At 37.3% G+C, this 23947-nt stretch overlaps 1 protein-coding gene across 3 annotated transcripts in view; it reads right to left on the bottom strand.

Annotated features, from left to right (window-relative positions):
* The window catches only part of LOC139696707 (protein EFR3 homolog B-like), a 157152-nt gene that overhangs the window by 50593 nt on the left and 82612 nt on the right, over window positions 1-23947 (bottom strand). For all 3 annotated transcript variants that reach the window (XR_011702639.1, XM_071595543.1, XM_071595544.1), the window contains exons 3-4: window positions 5246-5289; window positions 3328-3456 (exon numbers count right to left, since the gene is read on the bottom strand). The gene's annotated coding sequence lies outside the window, so the exon portion shown is untranslated. The remainder of the gene's footprint in view (window positions 1-3327; window positions 3457-5245; window positions 5290-23947) is intronic.

Below are 23947 nucleotides of genomic sequence, written 5' to 3' on the forward strand. Positions count from 1 at the left end.
TGTGCCTCATGGAGATATTCTGACTGATAACATTAATAATTTTGTAAGATAAATATCTGTACGACCTGTTCCTCTCTCTTTCCTGAGATTTATAATTATTTTTCCTGGAGCTGTTTCTGTGAAGAAAAATATTATGTTTCCCCCCCGGACAACATGAAACACTGTCTGAACTCCTGAATATTAAGTTTAAAGTATTTTATTGTCTTTTTAAAGAGTGCAATGTCCATATTTGTCCATATTTCAAATAAAATATCAGAATGAGTGTACATGGGCATTGATTATGAAGAAAAATATTACAATCAAAGTCCTTTAAAAAATAGGCCTTAAGCTAAGACAAAAGTTTTGCATTTCCATTCACAATTTTCATCTTCTAAGTAACTCTTCAGAATCACTGATGCTGTTTTTGTGCTTGTGTGTTGTCTCCAATAACTAGCTATTGAAGCTCCATCATGTTGGAGCGAGGGATAGAGACTTATTTTTCATGCAAGAGTCTAAAGGCTGGGTCCTTTGAAGTAGACCAGTCATGTAAGAAATAGACTTAACCCTTTGTTTGTGGCAGCCCCAACATTTTCTGGTTCCTCTGGGCAGAAAAGAGGAGACAAGATTCATTCCTCCATTCCATGGATAAAGCCAAAGCAAGTAAAATACCCTTGTAATTCCCTTTTCATTTCTTGTATCTCAAGGGGCAGCAAAATAGTGGATCTCAATTACTCATTAGTGGAGGTTAAAAAAATGGAAATAAATTTTCCAAATGTTTTACACTTGTAGAAAATGCAGTAGATATTAATTTTCCTTGACATTTTCTGGTTGGTTTCACTCTAAACAGCAATGATTTTTATCCGCGTAATGCTTACTGACTGAAATTAGAGAACACTTGCAAAGAGTGATCATATCTCACAATGGTGGAATGTAATCTCTAATTAGGTAGGAATGGATCAGTGTGAAAGAAAGAGTTGACCCTTTTATGAGCAGGAAGAGTTAAGACCTTAAAAATAAGGAGGGGGACTGGAAAAGAGAGATGGTCAAGTGTATGAGAATGTTTCTCTTGCAATCACCCATCCATATTCACCAGTACATTTCCCACAGCTTGAGGGTTAAGGCATGGCATAGCAATGTGAGGGCAGGTAGGGAGTGCAATTGGTCTGTCACTCTCTATGTTCCCCTGACACCACAGTAAGGACTCCATCATACATGTGGAATTTCTGTCCATGAAGCTGTCCAGTTCTTCAGCATATGACGCAGAAGGGCATTAACTCTTTGGTCCAACTGAACTAATGAAACAATTCCAAGCTGATGATTTGAAAGTGCAAAAATCTTTCTCCGCTGGCCCCATCATCTGTAACATGCCAAAGAAGTGTTGACAACCGAGCTTTCATGGGTATTTTCCATCTTTACTATTGGGTCTGCTAACTCCCGGATACCTTCAAATTATAATTCATTCTGGAAGTTTTCTAAACATAATTATAAAATGGATTCTATGGAGTATAATGACCCGCTTTAATGCACAAAAATAGCTTTTCAGCAAAACTTTGAATGTCTTTTAACTTATACGATCAATCCTGCATTAATATGAAATTTAATAAGTTAGGTCTGCTTGGTAATCATAAAATATATTCGCAAAGTTGATTTTGAATGGCATTTTAGTTTCCCACGAACCTACTCCACTTTTCTACATAATTGTCCAATCTTTTCCACCAATCCACTGTTTCTAGCGCAAAAAGAGGAAATACAAGTCGCTAGGAGTAAGATTTGGACTGCCAATGGTGGCCCAATAATGCTCATCTACTCAACATTCTTTGCTTCTTGCGTAGGTCAGTAAGCATTCTCCATATCCACCCTCCACCAGTTTGTGATTCCTGAGTTTTTCCATTGTTATGGTGAAAATAATGGTGCATTCAACAAGAGGAAATCTATCACCCAGAGCACTAATCGGTAATTGTCAACCAGATCGTAGCTCTTGGTCCACTCATTGAATGATTTCTATAGTCTGGATACTACGCCTGCCACTCCATTCATCATCATGCACATTTATGTAGCCATTTTTGATGTCTCAAAACCATCGTCTAACCTTTCCTTCACTCATTATGTAGGTCCATAAATTAGGCACAACTGATGAATTTGCGCAGCTGATTAACTTTTGCTTTTGCACACGAAAATCAAATCACAGGGCACACTTGGTGAGAGTAATGATTTTTGCAGACATTGCTATCTGAATTCACCAATAAGCAAACTAATACTGAATCAAAACAACTTCAGTGGCTTCAGAAACAATCAAGAGATGGTAATGAATGAGTACAGCTTTGCTCTGACTTGCCAATATTAAGAAAATGGCCTCAATTAGGTCCTAAGATTAATCACTATGAGAATAAAGGCCCAGTGCAAGAATGGTCCTGTTTGAGTCACAACATGCCTAAAATTTGTCAGAATATATTTTAGATTAACCCCAACATCATTCTAAATTGTATTTTGGAAAATTAATTGCTCTGGCAAAATAAGCAAATGGTGCTGCTGATATGATAAAGTGATAGATTTGAATTTTAGTTAACTCTTTTTTACGGTTGAATATTTGGTGACTCTTGTGGTCTCCTTACTTTAACATCCATGGCAATTTTGCAATACAATATTTTTCTTCGCACTCCTTTGGTCATTCCAGAAGAATTACAACTTTGCATGAGTCATTAATATAAATCTGTGAGACAGTCACGATGGGATTGATGATCGAGTCATAAGTGTTTCCATGCATGAGCATCTGTTGTTCACAGAGCGAGTCTACATTATATGTGCATGCAAATTTTTAGTGGATGGAATAAGAAAAGTAAAAATAAAAAAATGAAGAAAAACTTCTGGAAAACTGTTTGGCTATCATGCAGCTCAAACAGTACAAGAACACAACACACAATCCTTAGCCTAGTAGCAAAATTCCCCCTGGCAGTCAACTTTTTACTTTGGGATTTTATGTGCAGGCATTTAAAACCAGGCATTCATCAATTGTAGTAATGGATAAATGGCCCATTAGTTCAAGCCACAATTTTACCTCTATATTTGAAAGCTTAACTAGGCGTTGTTCTCAGGTTTCTCTTAAAATATTTCATGATTCCAGACATGTTTACCTCGCTTTATTGTTTTCTAAATCAATCTTATGTTAGCTATTAATTGCCTATTTTAAACTAATATACTCTACAAAATGAACTAGAACACCTATACCTAATTAAGGTAAAAACAAAACCAGCTAAATCAATGGAATGCTTAAAGCAGAATATGGATAAGAATAAAATTAGCTTCAATATGTAATATAGCTAGACTATGAGAAAAATACAACACTCATACCTTGCTTGTTTTCTCTTCCAAAACATGGAGAGAACAAGCTTTTAACTTGGAAAGGCTTTCTTGACTCAGAACTAGATCTTCTATCATACTTTTCTTCCAGTGTACCAGTTATTTCAGATAAAACTGTACCTGAAAAAGATCAAAAGGAGGCTATAGACTGAAAGGAATATGGATTAGGTTACATAGAAAATATTTAAAATTCTGTAACTGCAAATATTCTCCAGATAAATGCAAACATAGTTAGGTACTGGCTCTAGAGACTACAACATTGCAATTCAAATTTCTCAGATTAGAAATTCAATGCTCTTCCATGCGAACAATATCAAATTAAATGTATTTCTTCACATAAAGTCTTGGTATAAATATACAAGAACTGTGAAGAAAGTAACCTCCATTAGGCTATGAAAAATACAGTGGAATAGACACAGAAAATTTATTTTTTAAATCTCAAAATTACACATCTCTATTATTTTTCCACATGTTCACTAAACAGATTTGAGCATTTATCATATCTCTGCAGTATTTTAGAAATTCCCTCTGCATAAAACTCTTGCCACTTGAGAACACAGCCTCTTCGCATCTTGCTTTTCATCATCAAGACAAGCACAAAACTTGTGTGAGCCTAACTTTCCGGTCAAGATTCCATGCAACAGATGCCTATAAATATGTAGAACACTTTCTTCAGTGCTCAGACACAATAAAATGCCAGTTTTCATGAACCTTTTTATCAATTTTCTGAAGCAGTTTATTGTTTACCACAGATGGGCAGCCACTTCTGTCATCACCATTGATATTTGTCCATCCACTCTTAAACAGGTGACACATAACACTCTAACTCATCATATTTGGTCTATACACAGCACACATTTTTCAATAATTGTTAGTATCTTTGAAGTTTTTGCCAGTAAAAACCTTATCACTGAATGGATTTCACATTTGGTGCAATTTCCATTTGTATTGTTCATTTTGACCTGCTATTGTAAGCAAATGACAAGCGGCCTTCCAAATACCACAGCTAAAGGTGTACTAACCTGCTATGAGTATCAATACAGCAAAAATTTGACTTCCCCACTACCTCTCATACTAGAAGAAAACAGATGTCACTTTCTGAATAGCCCTCATACTTGGATGGAAATGTAAAAAGGCATTGTAAAAATCACATTAGAAAATATAAAGTTGGAGGTGCAGGGAGGAAAAATTTATATTTCAGGGCATTTGAAGTGAAATGGAAGGATAGTTGGTATTACTATAGAGATAGTTTTAGAGTAATATACAGTGGTGAGAGGTAGAGGGAGGGTAGGAGGTAGAGTATACAAGGCGGAGGGAGGGTAGGAACAGGATAGGTATTTTAGATAGAAAGAAGATGGATAGAAAGTATGTGGATTTAAAGATAAGTTAAATGTAGTGCAAGTTGCCTGGTTTAAACCTGCTAGACAATACTAAAGAATATAGCAGTGTTGAGTCTTTGCCCATTCACCAGACTACCAATAATAATAATGATTGCAAAACCCAGCAGTTTGAGAGGCCTTAATTCTAACTCAGAATTATGAGTAAATCATTTAGTGTGTCATTTAGTCCCAAAATTATACCTAACTAAAATCTTGAAAATGCGAGGAGGATTAACTGAGATCATCCTAGAAATTATGTTTAACCAAATGTGGCCCATGGACAATGGTCTAAACCATTTGGAACACATTATATTTTTTGAGTTCAACTTCTATACATAGAAAACAACGCAGAGAAATTTTTAGATGGTGAAACTACTAAAATCTGCCTAGAATGTTTTTCTAGAAATAATTACATGCATGCTTGATCACTAACCATTTAAATGTCAGCAGCCCTGACAACTTAAAGAAAAATTTCCACATATGATTATAGGGTTGTGTTTTAAGATTCAAACATTCTTGACTTTACTTACCAGCACTGGTGCGATGACCTCGAAAAATACAAGCACATGGATTTCTGCAAGAAAAAATTTTAATTTTACTGAAAATTTTGTGCACAATAAAGAGTGGTGATGGTATTTATTATTGAAAAACTATAACTTAGTAATCCCACAGTATTTCATTTTAACACGACTCGGGTTTTGACGTGCAACATCATCATCAGGTCTGATGATGGCAGCTGATGATGATGTTGAATGTCGAAACCTGGGTCATGTCTATATAAATTAGTGTGGAATTAAAATGCTATAGTTTTCATTATACAATGATACAATGAAACAATTCAATTAAGACACTCTTCAAACAACCAATTAGATTAGTGATAATATAAATATTTAGCAAGCCAAAAATAATTACTGACAGTTTTCTCTTGTTGGGTTATCATAATCACATCTAAAATATTTACAAATGATGTAATGAATTATGAATAATTTGTTATTTCACCTGGCTCAATTTTGTATTTTTACCAAGTAATGAACACAATATCTTACAACAAAGCATTGTTCATTAAAACTTATATGATTTCACTCTGTGAATAATTGTGGTAACAGAGTAGTGGAGGGTCATACCTCCAATTGGTGCATGAACTTTTATAAATATTCCACGCCCAGAGAAGGTTAAAACATAGGAATTCCTTGATGAAAGAAAACAGCAATTTGCAACTGAGAGCTCATCACATGACAATAGAGATCTGGATAAAATATTGGGTATGCAAGGGTGCTTTGTTCATTGTAGGTAGGCACCCAATCAAACGAATTTTGTGATGAGAAAAAGTTTGTGAAGCATTGACCTCGACTATAACTAGTAATATCTATCATCCACACATGAAAGGTGAATGGTTTTGTAAGATAAGAAAACTTTTGACTTGACTAAAAATTATAATAGAAAAAGTTGACTCATAGAAATCAAGGAAAATGACCTCTGGATCACCAAAAATGGTCAGATATGTCCAATTTGGGGGACAATATTATCAAAAGCATGCTACTCTGAGTGTTTATAATGTAGAAACAAATATATTTATTTTCTGTAGTGAAGCCACAGAAATGGGAGCACAATGGTTACACCTAAACATTTCCTGCGACAACTTATTTCCTGACAAATTCTTAGCTCAACGAATGACACTATAGTTCCAGAATGTAATTTTTCATACTGATATTCTTGAATTTATGACATATGACTTAATGTTAGTTATTTTAATATATATAACGGCAATGCACATGAACATACACACCACAACTTACAGTTTACACATTCTATTTCCTAGTGAAAGTTTTCACTTGTACTACTTCAAATATCCTGCATCTAATCCACTAGGAATTACAGCTGTAAAACATAAAGTCAAGGAAGAAAACATAATTTTTTTGAGGAAAGAAACTTATAAATTTCGCGACAAAATGCGATTCCACAAACTTCCTCACAATTAGTACAGTTACCTAACATATAAGTTGAGAAACAAGCAACTCCGTTTTAATATTTCAGGGAACAGCATTCTCAAGTAGTTTTGAGGGGAGGCGACCGACAGCTAAGGTCATTTGCGCCATAGGGGATGGATAGGAAAGGATGAAGGGTGGAGAGAAACCCGGCGTCGGCATTAGCCTACTCTTTACGAAAGGCGCCAAGGGGTCCACAGTTTAACGTCCCATCCGACGGACGGCGTACTCACTCAAAGTGCCGTCCACAAAGCACCTCAAGTAGGGATCGAGATACCTCTGAAAAATATTCAACACCGCCGGGATTTGAACCCGCGCCCTCAGGGTGGGAAGCCAGTACGTTAGCCCCCGCACCATCTCAGCATTCTCAAACTTTAATAAATGATCTATATTTTTTCTTACTTAGTGGTGAACATCATTGTCTGATACGTGGTGTTTGTCTGCTGCGTGATCATGTCATTGGAGTGGGAATAGCGAAGAACTGTCACTTGAGGCTATAGAAGAGTAATTCTTCCATGGCGAACTGTCTTTTCAACAATAAAACTATTAGATATGGTTGCTAACAACAAAATATGATGAAAGAGTCTCTTACCTCTAGAGATTGTTTCTTCTAGGGGCAAACGAAATAGCTTTTTCATTCAGTTGTAATACGTACAGATTACTACAATTTTGGCAGTTTTTCACAAGAGTGTTATTCGGCGTTTGCAAAGAATTATTATTTTTAAGCGAAACGCATAAACAGGAGAGTACAGTAATAAGATATCAGATGGAAATAAAAAAAATCTTCGGATACGCCAGTATGGCATGACGATCATTACGGATTTCCTATTAAAGATGCAGTGGAGATTTTTTGGCCTCTCCCAAAAAATGATCCGCGCGAATCGTATCCGAAGATTTCTATAAATCTTTCGCTGTGTAAATATTTTTTACCTGAAATAAATAAGAAGATATTGTCATATTATTAGCCCCGCGGACAACGCTTTCGACACCATCCTGAATAGCCGTGGCCGTGCATAAGAATGTATACCAGTAGCATTATAAGTTTTGTAATTGGGTTTGATTTTCACCCTGATTAGAACAGAGCGCTTTAAATATTTATCACTACATGTTTGTTAGTTACATCCGTAATAGTACCTTAAATTGTAATGACATGTTATCCCAATTCGCCTACGTCAGTACTTATCTCTACCCACGTCATTGCATGAGTGTGTGACGGGGGTGACTCAACCATACGATGGAATAAACTTTAGTGGTGGCAGCTGAGGAGAGGTGAAATTTCCCAAATTAAAACGGGACACACTCGACATCTATGCTGAATAATTCCAAAGCTAGAGTTGAAGTACATTCAAGGCTTTTTGCTGGAAATTTAATGTCCATTAAAATCAAAATTTGCACCGATAAATATGCTAATCCGATTCAAACTGAAACCGAAGACATTCCAATTTCTGGGACTTTATCGCTATACCTGAGTGTGAGATTTAATCACCAAAAGTCTTTTTAAAGAATACGGGCCCCAACAAGAAATATATTGTCTCCAGAATCGCCTCGCAAAATATTGCTTTATACCTCCTAAGGTGAAAAACTGATTATCATATGCATCTTCAGTATTAAAATGGTAAGTAGTTGGACTTGCTAAGAAGAAATACAGCGCATGGTTAAATAACCGTTCCCTTACGAAGGGATAATCTCGAATCAAGTAATTACAGACCCTGGTCCACTCTCACTCGAGAGCATATCTGCTCACAGATATTAATTAAATGTGCCTTTAATTAAACACTTCGATGATGCCTCACATCCGAGTACCTTACTTAGGCTGTTTCAGTGATTTAGTCGCTAATCAAGGCTCCACGCTGAAGTATAAAATAAGCGGCACTAGTCTTGTTATCTCCGAAAACTACTGTGTTATCCATTACAAAGTTAGGTAGGGTTGAAGAGTAATAGTCTTTTGGGTTTAGTGTACAGGGAACTGGTCACCGATGACTAATAACAGGTTCAATATTATCAGGGCTGCGTGGTAGCTTAGACGGTAGGGTCTTCAGACGCTGGTCGGAAGGTCTGAGTTCAATCCGGATGAGTGAGTTTTCGGAGTCCAGACCTTACTGGAAAACCACATACGGCAAAAGGAAATAAAATATGTGGTCGTGTGAAATTCTTCCATGATATATGAATTTCTTCGTGCCTTAGAGCTTAGTACGTGGAATTAACCTTCACCTATGATCAACTTTCGAATTGATTATGCGCTATGATTATTTAACCACGTTGAATGGAATTAAATGCACGAAAAAATATTTTTACAATTATCAAAAAAATTTACCAAACATAATATAAGCTTATTCATTTCTTTTATTCGTTTGAGAGTCAAAGTAATGACAGTGGTTACGTAGAGGCATAATTACAACCAATCACAACCCACATTCCAGCCAAATGTACTCGTACATACTAATGAGGATAAACAAAATTAATATAAAAAATAAATATAAACAGAGCAAAAGTCTCAATTCAAAATTGAGAATATATAAATATTAATCGCGCATTTTAGTTCATTTATTGCAAGTGGATGTTTGACGACTATTTACCAATAGAGTTACCCAGCATTGACGGAGAATCAAGTTAAACGGCCGGTGAAAATGACGGACGAAATGGGACGATGAGCAAGTTTAATTTTTCCTAAAGAGGGGTTAGACGTAATTCCAATTTGACATAAGTACAGAGAATCGGGTTGGAAGAGGCAGCCCTGCGAGTCGAAGCGAGGAGACAGAATCTTCATCCGAGGGACTATAAAATGGGCTTCAGTATAATGGTGCCACCAATTGGCTCGATATCATATCGTGGTCAGGGTTACCGTAATGTGGGTGTTTATAAACTGAAGTGCGTGTTACTGTAGAACACTTAGACCTAGTAATGCAATAAATCAATCCCAGAAGTCCTCAGACACTTGATTGCTTTCTTACCGAGTAAAATAACATATACATATGGATTAAGACATGATATAATCGAGATGAGAAGGGACTGAAAGTAAGAATAGGAACACTGAGGCGGCGTGAAAGAAAGCGGAATGGGTGACAAATCAACAGAGAGAAATGGTTAGCATAAAATGGGATCGTAATTCCATCTTGTTTTCATTTAGACTTCGATCATAGGCCACGGTAAGCATACGGGTGTGTGTGGTTTGGACTTGGGTTTGGTCTATACTGTCCATATCTGGACAACCGGAACCGGGTTAGCGTGTTCGACTCTCGGCGGATCAAGACAATGACGGCCGATTGCATTCATGTAAAACCTTATGTTGTTTGATCTCAATTCTGATTCAGCTAATTGATCAAATTTGCAAATAAAATGGCAAGAATACTACAGAACAGTTCTGTTGAAAATACCCGGATTCCAAGACACCCAAAACCCACTAGTTGCGCACCTGGGTAGAGAACCCAATTGAACTCGGGTCAATGGCTCCCGAATAACGTAAAACTCAGGTTCCTGTTAAAAAACCGGTTTCGATTGCATTGTTACATCCACATAATAAAAGCGGCATTTTTCACATTACTTGATACTTGTCACGTTGCCATCCAAGAACGAGTTAAATATGCAATGAAATGCTATCCGATAAATGCTGTACATTCGATTAAATGTAACAGATTGGTTCTCCTGCATTAAACAAAAATGTAGCATAATGACACTAAAAATTAATAGAGGGAGCAATCGAAAGAAGACATCAGACATCGCAACTACCAATATGAAACAATGAAATATGCGAACATTCACTGATTACGTAACCAATACCTCTTCTTGCAAATTAAAATGCGAATAATAAATAATTTAATTCAAAATAACCCTACAATGAGCACATTAAATTCATTTTCACGTTATAAATACACCCGAAGTATGTGGCGTTTGGTTAGTAACTGTGTGGTTCCTCCAAAGATTGGACTTCTATCTCTCCCAAATAGAAGACCGGCAGAGCATTCGCGTAGCAAGAAGAAGTGCCCTCTTTTATTGTCCTTCTAAGGTGGAATTAGTCAACGTCAATGCAAGAATAACGCGATGCGAGTGAAAAACTTATTAAATTAGACCTAAGGTTTAGACAGGGCAAAATTCTCGCTGCGCCAAAAAACTATTTCTTTACGAGAACACCTTGGCAAAGCGAGTAAGCAGGTAAACTCAAGCCAGCCAACTTGAGGACAATATCTGTATGTATGTAGGCCTCTGCACCATATCTAAAACTCTACCCCGCCCTATGATGGAAGTAAGTAGGCGCATAGGAGTTTAGTCTCAGTCAATCATCACTCACCAGAAATGTGGTTAGGTGGGTCTCTGGGCGGGGACCTATTCCGGGTTCGTTCGCCCTTCCGCGGAATTCCTTCTATATGGGCTGCTGCCGCTCAATCATCTTTACTTACATTTGACTAAAGGCGGGATTATGCATGCCAGGCGTATGCGCACCTAGGTCACGCAGATTGAACGAATGAATGTTTCGCTCACCAGCATCGACAGGGCAAGTTTCTCGGCAAAATGAGCGGTATCACATTCGGACTGGCAGGAGAATTTAACTCCTCTTGCGTTTGTACACCATTCTTGGCACTTGAAAGTGACAAGTGGTATGCAAGTAACGAGGAAGATCCATCACATGGTGGGAAAACGGCCGCCAGTTCATAATTAGTAGAATCTCTGGGAAATCATGACCTGCTTAAAGACCAAAGAATTATTTTTTAGCACTCTCGGAGAATCGACGCGACAAAGTAACATAATTTAGTTCTTGCCATCGAGGTTTTCACACGCACAGAATCATATTAAAGAATATATTCACATGGCAAAGGAAACCCATTGCGTTTATGAAGCTTAGAAATCGTCAATGCGAAGTCCATGTGATTGGAGATTGGTATTTTTATGGTCCACAAAAAGCCTTCGATATACACAGCGATTTTTCTTTTTTGCTATTATACCGATTTTTAGAATGGACTGCATAAATATCCTTACCGATTCATTGATTTAAGCCAGAGGCGCTGCGGGCAAGTGTGAGGCAGGAGCAAAGGCGAGAGAGAAAGAAAAGGTAAGAAAAGTCAAGACGATAATTGGTGGACTGTAAAATAACGTGGCGTAAGTAAGGCATTTTCTGGTGGGCTATCTGCACCCATTTTTTCCAGGGACATTGTTTTCATTTTGGGCATATCCAGTAAGTCTCATACATGAATGGGGCGATCCATGACGTCGCTTGTCAATTTATATACGATCCATAATAAGAAATGAAATATATTTTGTAATTATTTGCGAATTAACTAAGTTATTCATCGTGAGACAGTTCATATGCACGTGTTTTTAAATGCGACAAAATTACAGATAATGTTTTCGAAATCAAGTACAATTTAAGTTATCATAAATGTGAATTTCATTTATTCGAATGCTGCTCAACCATGGCTGGTCTCTCGAAGTAAAATGAGTAATCTGAGCTATGGGTAGAAGAAAATGGGAATGGAAAAAATGATTGCTGCTAACTGAAAATAAGTTTCATCAACTCCCAAAAATTTACGAACGTCAAAGTATCGACAAAAATTCAATGAAACTTTAATATTTTGGGAAAATATAAAGCATGGACACAACTATGTTTATATGCGTCAATAGATCACTATGGCGTAAATCATAATCTTACTTAATACCGATAGAATATGACAGTTCTTTTGTTTGAGCATGGCACTTTATGTCAATGCAGAGAATGCATTTTATAGTTTAATTTATGACTTCCTAGATAAATTATTCCTGAAAACAGTAGGCAACTCATTCATATCCCTTATAGTTTACTCAATTTTTTTGACTTCGTTATTCAAGAAACAGAAAAATATTTCATAGCAGAATGAACAGAGGTAGATGTCGCAATAATTTCCTCTTCAGAAGTAAACCCGAGTACCCTCAATAGTTTGCAACGCTAATCTGCTCTTAACAGTCATTCAATGATGAGAAAGTCTGTTACCCACATGTTGCTCACTAAAGAATATTTGCATTATGCTGAAACAACAAATGCAACCTTTAAAAACTTACCTTCAATTGTCATTTTATATTTCTCAGAGAATAATGCACCAGTACATACAATGTAGCTGTAGAAAGTTATGAGTGGGAATAACAATTCCTCAAAATGAGGAGCTTGTCTGGAAATTACTTCGCAAAGGGTCTAAATATTTACTACGGCGGAAATATGGTTACAATTACCGCTGAGAGTTTTAGGCATAAAATAAGACCAACGAATAAAATTATCAATGGCAGATTTTTACTGTTTATTTGCATTAAGTCGAAAAAATCATCATCGTACCATGCATCTATCCTTGACTGCCAGGTTTCAGTCCCTCGTTTGCGTTAATTCGTCGGAATACATCTGATGATTGCCTTAATTCATTATATATTAAATTTTAAAGCTTTTATACCTATTGGTACTTAAATTTACATTAAATTTTTATAATTAAATTGCTTTACTCCATTTTTTACTCAGACTGGAAGCTTAATATATTTCATTGTAATCTTAAAATTCTTATTGTATTCTCATTGTAGTCTTAAAATTCGATCCATTCACACTATGTTGCCTCTGCTAAATGAATTTTACTTTCCGCCGATGCAAACTTTGAATGTTGAATGCAGCCAAATGTTGAAAAACGAAGGTCGAAATTCAATGGTAGTTTGTCTGTGTCAAATTTCTAAGGTTCTGTGGGTCATACCCAGTCGAATTAAAAAAAAATGGATATCGTAGGCGTTCCCTACCTAAGAGTTATATACGATACAACACAATACAAAAAGGAGTAAGATCAAAGCCCCATTGATGCACAAAGTATCTTGCGGTATATTTGCATTGAATTCTGGGGAAGATAAAACACATGCAAAATTACTATAGGTTATCGGCTATTAATGGAAATATTAAAACAGAATAATACATTACACAGTAACATAGAATAATAAAACTATATGAGTTTTAAATCGTGCTCGCTAAAATTTAAGGAGATTAAATTCTAATCTTATTCTCATAGATGAGCTATCCTCCGTAACTTGATTTCCAGGCATAAAGTGACTCATCAGAGGCACTGTTTTTAAATTAAAGTCATTCTCATTTTTCTGGTGTTCTAATAGTGGAAGTGTGTTTGCCATGGTAAACATCCTTTCCTCATGATGAGCACCGGTAAAACAGCACACTCGCTATGATTATTACGCGGGATTCGACCAAGAGGCCATCGGATTAGTTCGCGTTTACACGGCGATCTACACAAAACCGACCGACGCATTATCAGCTGGGCGGGGGAATGCAATCGACGTAAGGCCACAGAATTCTATGTTCAAAGGAACTTCGTTTCCTTGAAACACTTCTCAATCAGTGGTCACATCCTCCCATAAATATCACCGCGGTCTTCATAAGGTTGGCTCCGAGAGTTTGATTGGGCCATAAAAAAAGGTGTCACTCTTGGCGGTGTATGAAACGGCCCTGTGATTTGTGAGTCGCCCTGAGAAGTCGCGATTACTGGAAGGCGTGGGAAATTTCATCCCCCGGACACCCCGGGGATATTTCGCCCACGGATGAGTGGGGGGTGTGGCGATGCCTATTAATCCACGACACCCAGAGGACCCGGCGCTCATTCCTGCTCCCACCATGGCCGCACCCGCTCCGACAGCCATGGGCTTCCTCTGCCTCGTCGCCCTCTTCGCTTTGTCTGCAGCCACGGAATCGCACTTGCCCCAGGGTGAGTACTTCTAAACCAGTTGCCATCATTGGTATCCTTAATTTCCATAAAAATAGGTTTTGAAAGAGTTCAGAGAGCTGTTGTGTGAAAAAACCCAATATCTCAAGTAATACGAACCCTAATTCGCGCCTACATTACTGCCGAATGTCTCATTGGATAATGTGTTTTACCCTTCATCTGGTCTGAAATACCCATAAACTTTTCCCCTTTTCCATAATTAGCTAATTTTATTATAGAATATACCGCAATAACCCTGCTACCTCTAAACCTTTATATAGTTTCAGCAAAATATTCACATATCATCGAATATCATCGAATGTTACTGGAATACGCGGAAATTACAGCCTGGCCCCCCAGCGAGTGGGAGTAGGGGCCGCCCCTGTAAGCTACCAGCTAACGTACAAGTTCCTGGAGTATGTCAATGCATTTTATTGAAATTGTACTAAAGCTGTCAGAGTAATTTTAATATCTAATTTCTGCCATATGTTTAGTTGAATATGCTCCAAATTACATTAAATTTGTTTAAACCTAGCTTGTGAATTACTTTTAGCAAATGAATTCCACGTTACAACAGTTTCATCCGAACGTTACTGAAACGGGATAACATAATTTCCCAAGGAAATTAGGAACCAAGTTAGGGCCAAGGAAATTAGGAAAATTAGTTAGGACCAAGTTTGATAGCTCCGTTTCTTCCAGAGCATCTAATTTTGGTTGTTTCCTCGTTACAAGTATTCTTCTGTGTATGGAAGATGTCGCTTTGCATGGTCTCAGAAATCTAATGAGTAATTAATTATACTTCTCCGGCAGCACGAAAAATTAATCCCGCATTGCACCTTCTTTCATATCCCGATAATCACTGCCAAACCCCGCGCGGTTTGTTATTGTTCATCGCTCTTTGTCGCCTATCGATCGTTTAACCTATTCTCGAAGTTCTACCACATCTCAACAGTGCCTCAATCCACTTATTTCGATTCGCAATCTCCTAATATCCTCCCCCAGAGGTGTCCAGCGCTGTTTCTTGCGTATCCTTACATGTATAATTCATATCCCACTCCGCAAATTAAATCGAAACATGAAAAAACTTGTAAAAGTTTGAGTTCTCTTACTTAAAATTACTGTCATCGATTTTCTCTTTCAACGCTACAAATCATCCCGGTAAAGGTGTATGATTTTTTACACTTTGAAACTGATGCATTTCAATGCACATTAGGGGATAACTTCACTAAATTTTGTCGCGGCATATCTGGTATTTCTTTGAATTAGGCTGCAAATCATGTTCGACGTTCACTTAAAATTCTGCATGGCTTTAGTAACAAATATAATTGCTCTTCGAAAACTAAGGTTTGTCACTGATCTCCATTTCCTTAAGTAGTATGTCAGCTATTCTTGTGTGCAACCAATGGTTCAATGGTATCTGCCACCTACTAGTTATTCAGGACACCGTTTCAACCTCAGAATCTGACGTCAGTGCCAATAGTATCAGTGAACGTATTACTGTTTAAATATGTATCCTCTACATTAAAAAAACAAGGTCGTTATTACACCCTTTTGATATTGAGACAGCGTGATAATTTGGGAGTAAACAGTTAATGGGTGTAACAGAATAGCATGGGTATTTATTCAAAAGTCAATTGAAATAATAGTGCTAATTATCAGACAGAATTTTCTGTGGCAAATAGTCCGGTAAAATTGTATTAAAGTACCGAGGACGCAGTCTTTATCTCCGGACTTTCAGAGAAAATACTCGACGTTTCTGAAGTAGATTAATCCAATGATGCTTAGGAAGGCAGCTGCAACCCTCTAAGTTTGAAGGAAAAGCATCTCAAGGCAAGCCATAGAATGACATGCCCGAAAACACACTCAACTTGATTCTAAAATCAGAGGCGCAACTTTTCCTTTCACTAGATATCAACCAAGATCCTGCCTCCATTTTGTGACTTATAGCGTTAGATAGCATATTATTAGCTTAATAGTATTACAGCATCAGGAGCCATGTCGAGTAATTTACAAATTCAAGCGCAGTAGACCAAGCTTTTATAATTTAGGAGATAGCTTCAGGCGTCACTTTGTGGAAACGATACATATTGCAAAGGAAACACTTGGTTTTTCCACATAAAATATTTATTCACGACCTAGGTTTCGACGCTCAGCGTCATCTTCAGGTGATTTTGGCCTGTATTTCACCTGAAGATGACGCTGAGCGTCGAAACCTAGGTCGTGAATAAATATTTTATGTGGAAAAACCAAGTGTTTCCTTTGCAATTTTATAATTTAGCTATGGAAATTCCATTGGTGATCTGACCTGGCTCTTCGAGGAGTTTGGGTAAGCCGCCGCTCTCCACCCAATGCCGCAACTTACCCATTCGCTAAATTGTGTTCCCAAGACTTTCGAAACTATTACTATGAAAAAATTAACTCATACATCCTGCCATAAATTGAATTTTCAAAATCATTCCTTTCGATGGTGAACACTACAAAAAAGAAGAGCATGGCCTTTTCGAAAATATTCCTTCTACTGACATGATTTCTGTGTTTTGAGGAATTCTATTTTATTCAGGCGGAGAAAATGCTTCCTCACAAAAACTAAGCCAGTTGGTTTTTTAAGAGAGCATTTGGTTTAAGGGGTATTTTTTGATTTTCTTGATTTGCTATTGCTTATTACTTCTCATTTAATCGCTTTCTTTCCTAATTTATGTATCTATCTACCCGTTTCCTTCTACAGAAATACCATCGAACATGTGTGAATTTCTCACATGTGTTTCTCATTTCTCATTTCTCAAACTTAAATCCGGAACTTAAGACGGAGAGGTGTAGAGCGGTTTTACATTGATGAGAGAAAAATAGCCAGAATAATCAGGGCGATATCGAAGCTAATCATCAGCTAGTCTCCCTCAATGTGATATAAAATTTGATAGATTAGTTCCTACAGACACAAGGTGAGATGAATATTAGATCTTAGAAGCGCATCCATCAGCTGGGAAATGATTATAATCCAAGGCATCAGCTGTGACTTTTTTTGACACGACAATTCAACCAATATGCATTTAATTACACGTGAGAGTGTAATTAATCACTTTACTTTGATTTGGTGGATTTAAATACTAAGATATAAAATGCAAGTGTCATCAAAACTTTTTTTTGCATTTTTTTCTCGAATTTTTAAGAAAACCAAACGAGCATCAAAATCATTTCATACAAGATGAAATTCGGTACGATTGCGATAAATGATAACATAAAAACTTGAGGACACTAAAAATACAGCAAAGAAAGTAATAGTATTCCTAAACTTGTGCGTTATATCTTACTGGCGCTTATACGGTTTCTCAAGGAACCCACCTTTAGTATAAACAAATACAACCATAAATAACCAAAATTATGATTTTTACCTTGAAACACAGTAGAAAAACTTGCGAATGTTTTTTCAACAGTTTTTCGCCCACAGTTTGAACGTTAAATGAATAGAGACGGCGCTCCCATAACCTTAAGTACCTAGACCTCAGTTCCAACATGGGGCCCACTACTATTGTCATGTTTCTCTCGCTAGGCAAGAGGTGTTTTGCTTTCATTACGCGGTGAAATGCGATCTGGCGATTGAAAATAGTTGTTTACATTATGCATGAAGATTGAGGCAGTGCTCCCATGTTTGTCTTCAGTAGTTTCGTTCCCAAGTACTCTCTTGGAGAGAACACCTCCTCTTGGATACCAGCTTACCCCTCGCTGGTATCTCCAGGGGGCCCCCTGGTTTTCGCCTTTAAAATAATTCTCCCACTGATATGGTAGAAATTCAATAGACGTCGTACTAATTTGCTTTCAGTATTATTTACCGATATAATAAACGTTTTATAGAGTCAAAATTTAGAAAAATATTAAAACAAATATGAAATCCTTAAGAAATTAGAAAATGAAATTTATCGTGCGAGCAAAGCGACTTTGGAATTTATGAGGCAAGTAGAATTTTTCATTTTCTGATTATCAAATCAACGAATAAGGGAAAAAAGTAATCGTAATGATGGTTTTAGTTTCCATACTAAAAAGAAAGACTCGCACTTTTCCACAGATTTTATTATACGGTACAACGCGTTTCACCGACTTGCGGCATCATCAGTACGAGTCTTTCTTTTTAGTATGGATATTAAATACTTCCACGAAGTTAAGCCTGAAACAATAGAATATATGGTTTTAGTTATTTAACGAATAAATGACGATCTAAAATAAAATTTGTATATGGCGCGAATATTCCAAAAACGTTCAGCCGTCAACCGAACAGTAGTAGGACAATTTATTGATCGACGCTGGAAACGTAATTCTTCCTTTCTTGAGAAATCAAAGATGCATAATCAATTTTTCATGAGAAACCTGTGGGGCTTATGACCGCTAAATTCGTAATTTGCAGAAAATAAACCCATGAAAGCCCAAAAAATAATAATCTATGCTACATAAAATGTTCCAAATGGGTGGGTAGTGCCCTTTATTGGGAGCAATCGATTCCTGAATGGAATTCGTTTTGTCGATATCTCCTCTCGAAAATCCACCGCAAATTTCAGGCTATATAAGTTTTCGGTTGAGGATAGGATAAATGACGCAACCACTTCCCCGGACGATATAAGGACTACAAACGTGAGAGGTATATGGAAAATGGAGGAAAAGAGTCGAAACGGCTCTCGGGAAGATCGTATGCAAAATGAGTCAAGGAAGACGAGTTTTTCATGCAGGATGTAAGATAGAACACTATACATTGCTCAAAACGGCAACCATCGTCATGTCGTTTCATCCAGGCTTGATCCGTGATCTGGAAAACATCCGGGACGGTGTACGTAAAGAAGAAAAAAATAGACTTCTCTCCTCAGGCGAAATATTGGTGTGTTCAAGAAGGATATTTTAGTAATTTGTTTCGTAATAAGTTGAATCAATAGTTTAAACCTTTACAATGGCAAAAAGCACGTAGTTTAGCGCTTAGCATATATTTTTTCTTCGCAGATATCGATGACGTAATCGTGAAGTAAAGCGTATAAAAACCGTCTCTTTTTTATCTCTGGGAGCTTGAAGATTGAATGCAGTGATAAAACTCCTGACAACTTTATTACGGTGGTCTAATCTCTTCGCCTTAGAGCTGGCTGGATTTGAAAGCTGATTTTCTCATCGGTGTGAGCTAATTTAAATTGGAAAAATAAAACGGACAGTAACATTTGTGACTGCCAGCAAGGCATTATTTCATCCGTGCCATCATATATTATATTATGTATTGTGGGCAGCATATGCTGTGTTGTAGGTGTTAGTATTGGGAGCCTCGGTAACAACGGAAATTTAATTATCAGAGTTCGAAGAGACGAGCGAAGGAGACAGCTATGATGGCGAGGAGCGGCTATAATATCAAAGTTAAATAATAGGGACAATCTATGGCAATGAAACATTAAAGTAAAACGAAGTGAATATTTACGACAGATATGTATGCGCGCATTTTCAGTTTTTAAATATAATCCCATCTTTATTTTCACCAGCGTTTGGAATTATAACCATTATTGGGTGTTTAAAAATGTATAGAACAGCACAATTTGTGGAATAATAGGAATGGATCTGTACGGAGAAAAATACTGAAGGAAATGCCACGATAAACACATACGTAAATCGTCTCGCAAATGAATTTGAAAATGAGTCATTACTGCCGGTTTGTACGCACCGTTGTTGCGGGTGACTCATTAAACATTTTTCAGCAGAATGTATTTTATTATTTGTACTTAGGAATTTTATATAATTTCAGATATACTAACTGTAAATCGACTTTCAGCTTTGCTCTAAAAGAAACCAAACCAATCACCGGTTCCACAAAAACTTATCGTTAGAAAGTTTTAGACTAGGTACTATTTCGAATAAATATTTGCAAATGTGTGCAGAGTTTCACCAAGAATAATTAATCCCGTCTAATATTTGAAGCTGGAAAATAATCCGTTATCAAATCCGACCATCGTCTGATAGATATTTGACCAAAACCATGCCGTTTTGAACGGTTTTCCTTGGCGAATTCACAAATCTTTGGTCACCAACCTAAGAACGAGAATAATTTGTAACAGAGAAACAAACTGTGTACTCGCAGTAAGAAATATTTATCATTCAAGTTGTTATTTTGTTATTTTCTAGTACTCAAACATGGAGGGGGGATCTACAGAAAATATTTGAGGTTAAAAATAATAAGATTAATTCAGTAGCCCGTTCCTGTTTTTAATGGTATCAATGCTGTTGTTGTTCTAACATTTGCCATCGTGATACTCGTGTCCTACTTTAATCCCTCCACGGATTCTAACTTTGGATACATATAACGGCACACAATGGCTTAGGATACTCGGCATGTCTTATTGTGATCTGGGTGAGAATATCTCGGCATGTTTTGAAGGACACACTAGGAATATTGCCTCAGACAATCATTCCTTCAATTGACTCACACACTCTTTCGAGTCACGAATTTTTATTGGGCCACGAAAGTAGTCTCTGGAATTCCGCGAGATAAAAGCGACATTTTCGAATCTGAAATACTGTTAGCGGATTTTGTATTATCCATTTGTTTTGTTGTCATTTTGGAACGTGCTCATATAATACGACAAAAGCGTGATCATTTGTCATCTGTCACCAGACTTGTCTTACTAATACCGTAAATAAGATTAACTTTCGTCGGCTGAGACGCGACTCAATAACTGTGACAGGCATAATGATGGCAGCAGCAATGGTGAGGTTCTATGCGCTAAAAAATCAGTACCCACATTCACAATACCAAACACAATATAACATTCTCGATAGAGGAAAGAAGAATCAAGTCACGGATGAGGCAGATGGAAGAGGCTACTCTAGGGAGATGTAACTTTGTCTCCAACTGCGAAACGGACCAGGAACAGGAAGGTTATAAGAGCGCATTTCCTGGAGAAATGGGAACGGGAATGGGAAACATTAGAAAAAAGTAAAAAAACCAGACAATTCCTACCTAGCGTGAAGGAAAGAATGAAGATCAACTTTAAAACTTACAAAGGAATTATGCAAATTTTTACAGGAGACGGGGAGTTTAGATCATGCCTAAAGAAAATAGGGCAAAAAAGGAGGGGACGTGTGAATGCATGATGGAGGAGGACACGGCAATAACAGAGTCCTTAATCCAATTTATGCCGAGGAAAGACGCGAACTGGACTATCCTTGGATATTTGCATAAGTCTAACGGATTGGGAAATATCTACACGGGGAATCGATTAGGAAAATATTAGATAGATTTTTCAACAAAAGATAAAGTGGGAATGGGGAGAACGACGGAAAGGTAGGGTATGTAACTCATATTTTGTAAAAAATTAACGAAATTGTATTGGGGGTTTAAAAATAAGGTACCCCAAAAAATTGAAACAATAAATTGCCCGATTCTAATCGAACGGGCCAAATTATTATTATTATTCACAATACCCAGCATATAAAATGACCACATGCGGGATTGGACCTTTGAATATTTAATATCACGTTCAGTTCACGGAAGAACAACTCCCTATATATATATATATATCTTCATTCTGGCAGCTGATTCTCAAATTTTACATTATCGGTTCCATCGGGAAATATGAGTTTGCCTACTTAATAGATTGACTTCGAATGTGCATACGCTGCTTTCTAGTGTTTTCAAGAATAAAAATGTAGCCTTAAGCCTTGCGTTCTCTAAATATTCCATAAATCGATTAGAAAGCACTGCAGAGAGGCTTCTTATTCTTTAATAACAGTTTTCAGCAAATCGGATCCCCCTTGTTGACTTTCCTCTCGCGACTTTCGAACTTGAACCGCACCCGCATGTGCCCACCCTCGACATGGAGCAAGATATGCTAGCATTTGATCCGCTCCTGCCGAAAATAATTCCAACAAAATAAATTTGACAAAAAATTAAATGAGTTTTCTCCATGATGAGTTTACATGATAAGTTTTTTGTAAGGGCTGCTTCGAGACACTGAATCAACTCTTTCAATGCCTACAGCAATATTAAATATATGCCTCACTACACTAGTCGACTCGCAGTTTATTTTGGACATATAGGGATTATCTCCAATTATTGCGCTTATAAACAGCAGCCCCAGTTAATGATATGCTAATTTTCTACCCCATTATCTGTATATGATACAAAACTAGGGAAAACTTATGTACGAAAAAGCATATCATTTGTTTGGTGTTCTAAGAATGAAAACATACGATTATACGCGTTAAAAAAATTATGCCTTCAAAGTGGATTTCATTAAATATTTTTTGGTGTTTTTAAGCGATATGTTGTCAATAAAGCAAATGATTACCTGATATCCCGATTCTGCCGATATTTTTCTGTCAATCGCCTACGAAATATAATTCTCTGAAATTACGGTGGCTGGCCAATTGCTAATGGAATTTGGGAGATTTTATAAAGCACCGTTAATGCAATAAAAGCCGAAAATACAATTATATTGAGATTAAGAAAAAAAATTATACTATTAAAAATAGGTGAGGGGAAAAGAAGAGAACGTTGTTTTGCATTACAGCTCAACCCTCATGTAATTCTTCGATACTTTAGGGAACAATCTCAGAAGCATTATTACAGAAATCGATCTTCTCTGCAGACAAAAAGTTCACTCGTTAGTGGAACAATTCCCATTCATGAACCAATCAAGAGGAAGGACTGGAGAGGTTAGAAAGGAACCGTCGGAGGCAGATTGATCGGCTGCCTTATCGTGAGAGAGACTTGTAAAAAAAGTTTTAATCCAAACTCTTGGGAACACATACGAATGGAAAGCTTGTACGTGCGTGTGTGTGTCAGCGAATTTCCTGAAGCAATTTTGTCTTTTTTTTAAATCCTTTTAATTATTTTTTACCTTTTTTAAAAGAACAAAAAAAAGGAAAGCCAGATCAGCAAAGGGGCCTTTTAAGTTTCCCACGATGCCGCGAGGGGCGCTTTAATTCCAGCATCCCATCACGACTCCGATCGCCGCCCACACGTTCCAATATGGACCGCCGAAGCGACTGTCCGTCTGTCCATTAGGTCGGTAGCAGTTTGGAAATCAATCCCACCCTCTCCGCCCCTGTATTCTCACAGGAAAAAAAGAGAATAGCTGTAAGAGGATAAAATCCTCATTCCTGTCGGTCTCTCCCGACATCAAATGGTTCACCTGGTCATGCCGTAAGACCGAGTTTTGCCGCCCAATCCGCCGGCCAAGTTGATAACTTTTAAGAGTCCAATCCATAATAACGACATAATACGGGGCGGATGCCTCGATTTGACGGTCTTGGATTTTTACCGATGGTAATCGGACAATTTCACTCCGCGACTGTGGTTTATTAAGCACAGGCGAGTTTTGTAGGCCGCTCTTCTTGGGAATAGGGTGTTGCGAAATTCAGCTTTTTCTCCCGGGTTCCTCAGAATTTTTTTTACCTCAATGACGCGGAGATCCAAACTAAATGCATCAAATACTCGTCTGTTTACATAGGAGTATCGCCAGACACGGTCAATAAAAAATCTGGTTCTTTTCAAAAACGGTCATAAAAATCCGGGAAAACCTGTGCC

This window comes from Hetaerina americana, unplaced genomic scaffold (assembly GCF_022747635.1).
Source record: "Hetaerina americana unplaced genomic scaffold, ioHetAmer1.1.p SCAF_7, whole genome shotgun sequence".
In the NCBI taxonomy this organism is placed as follows: Eukaryota; Metazoa; Arthropoda; class Insecta; order Odonata; family Calopterygidae; genus Hetaerina; species Hetaerina americana.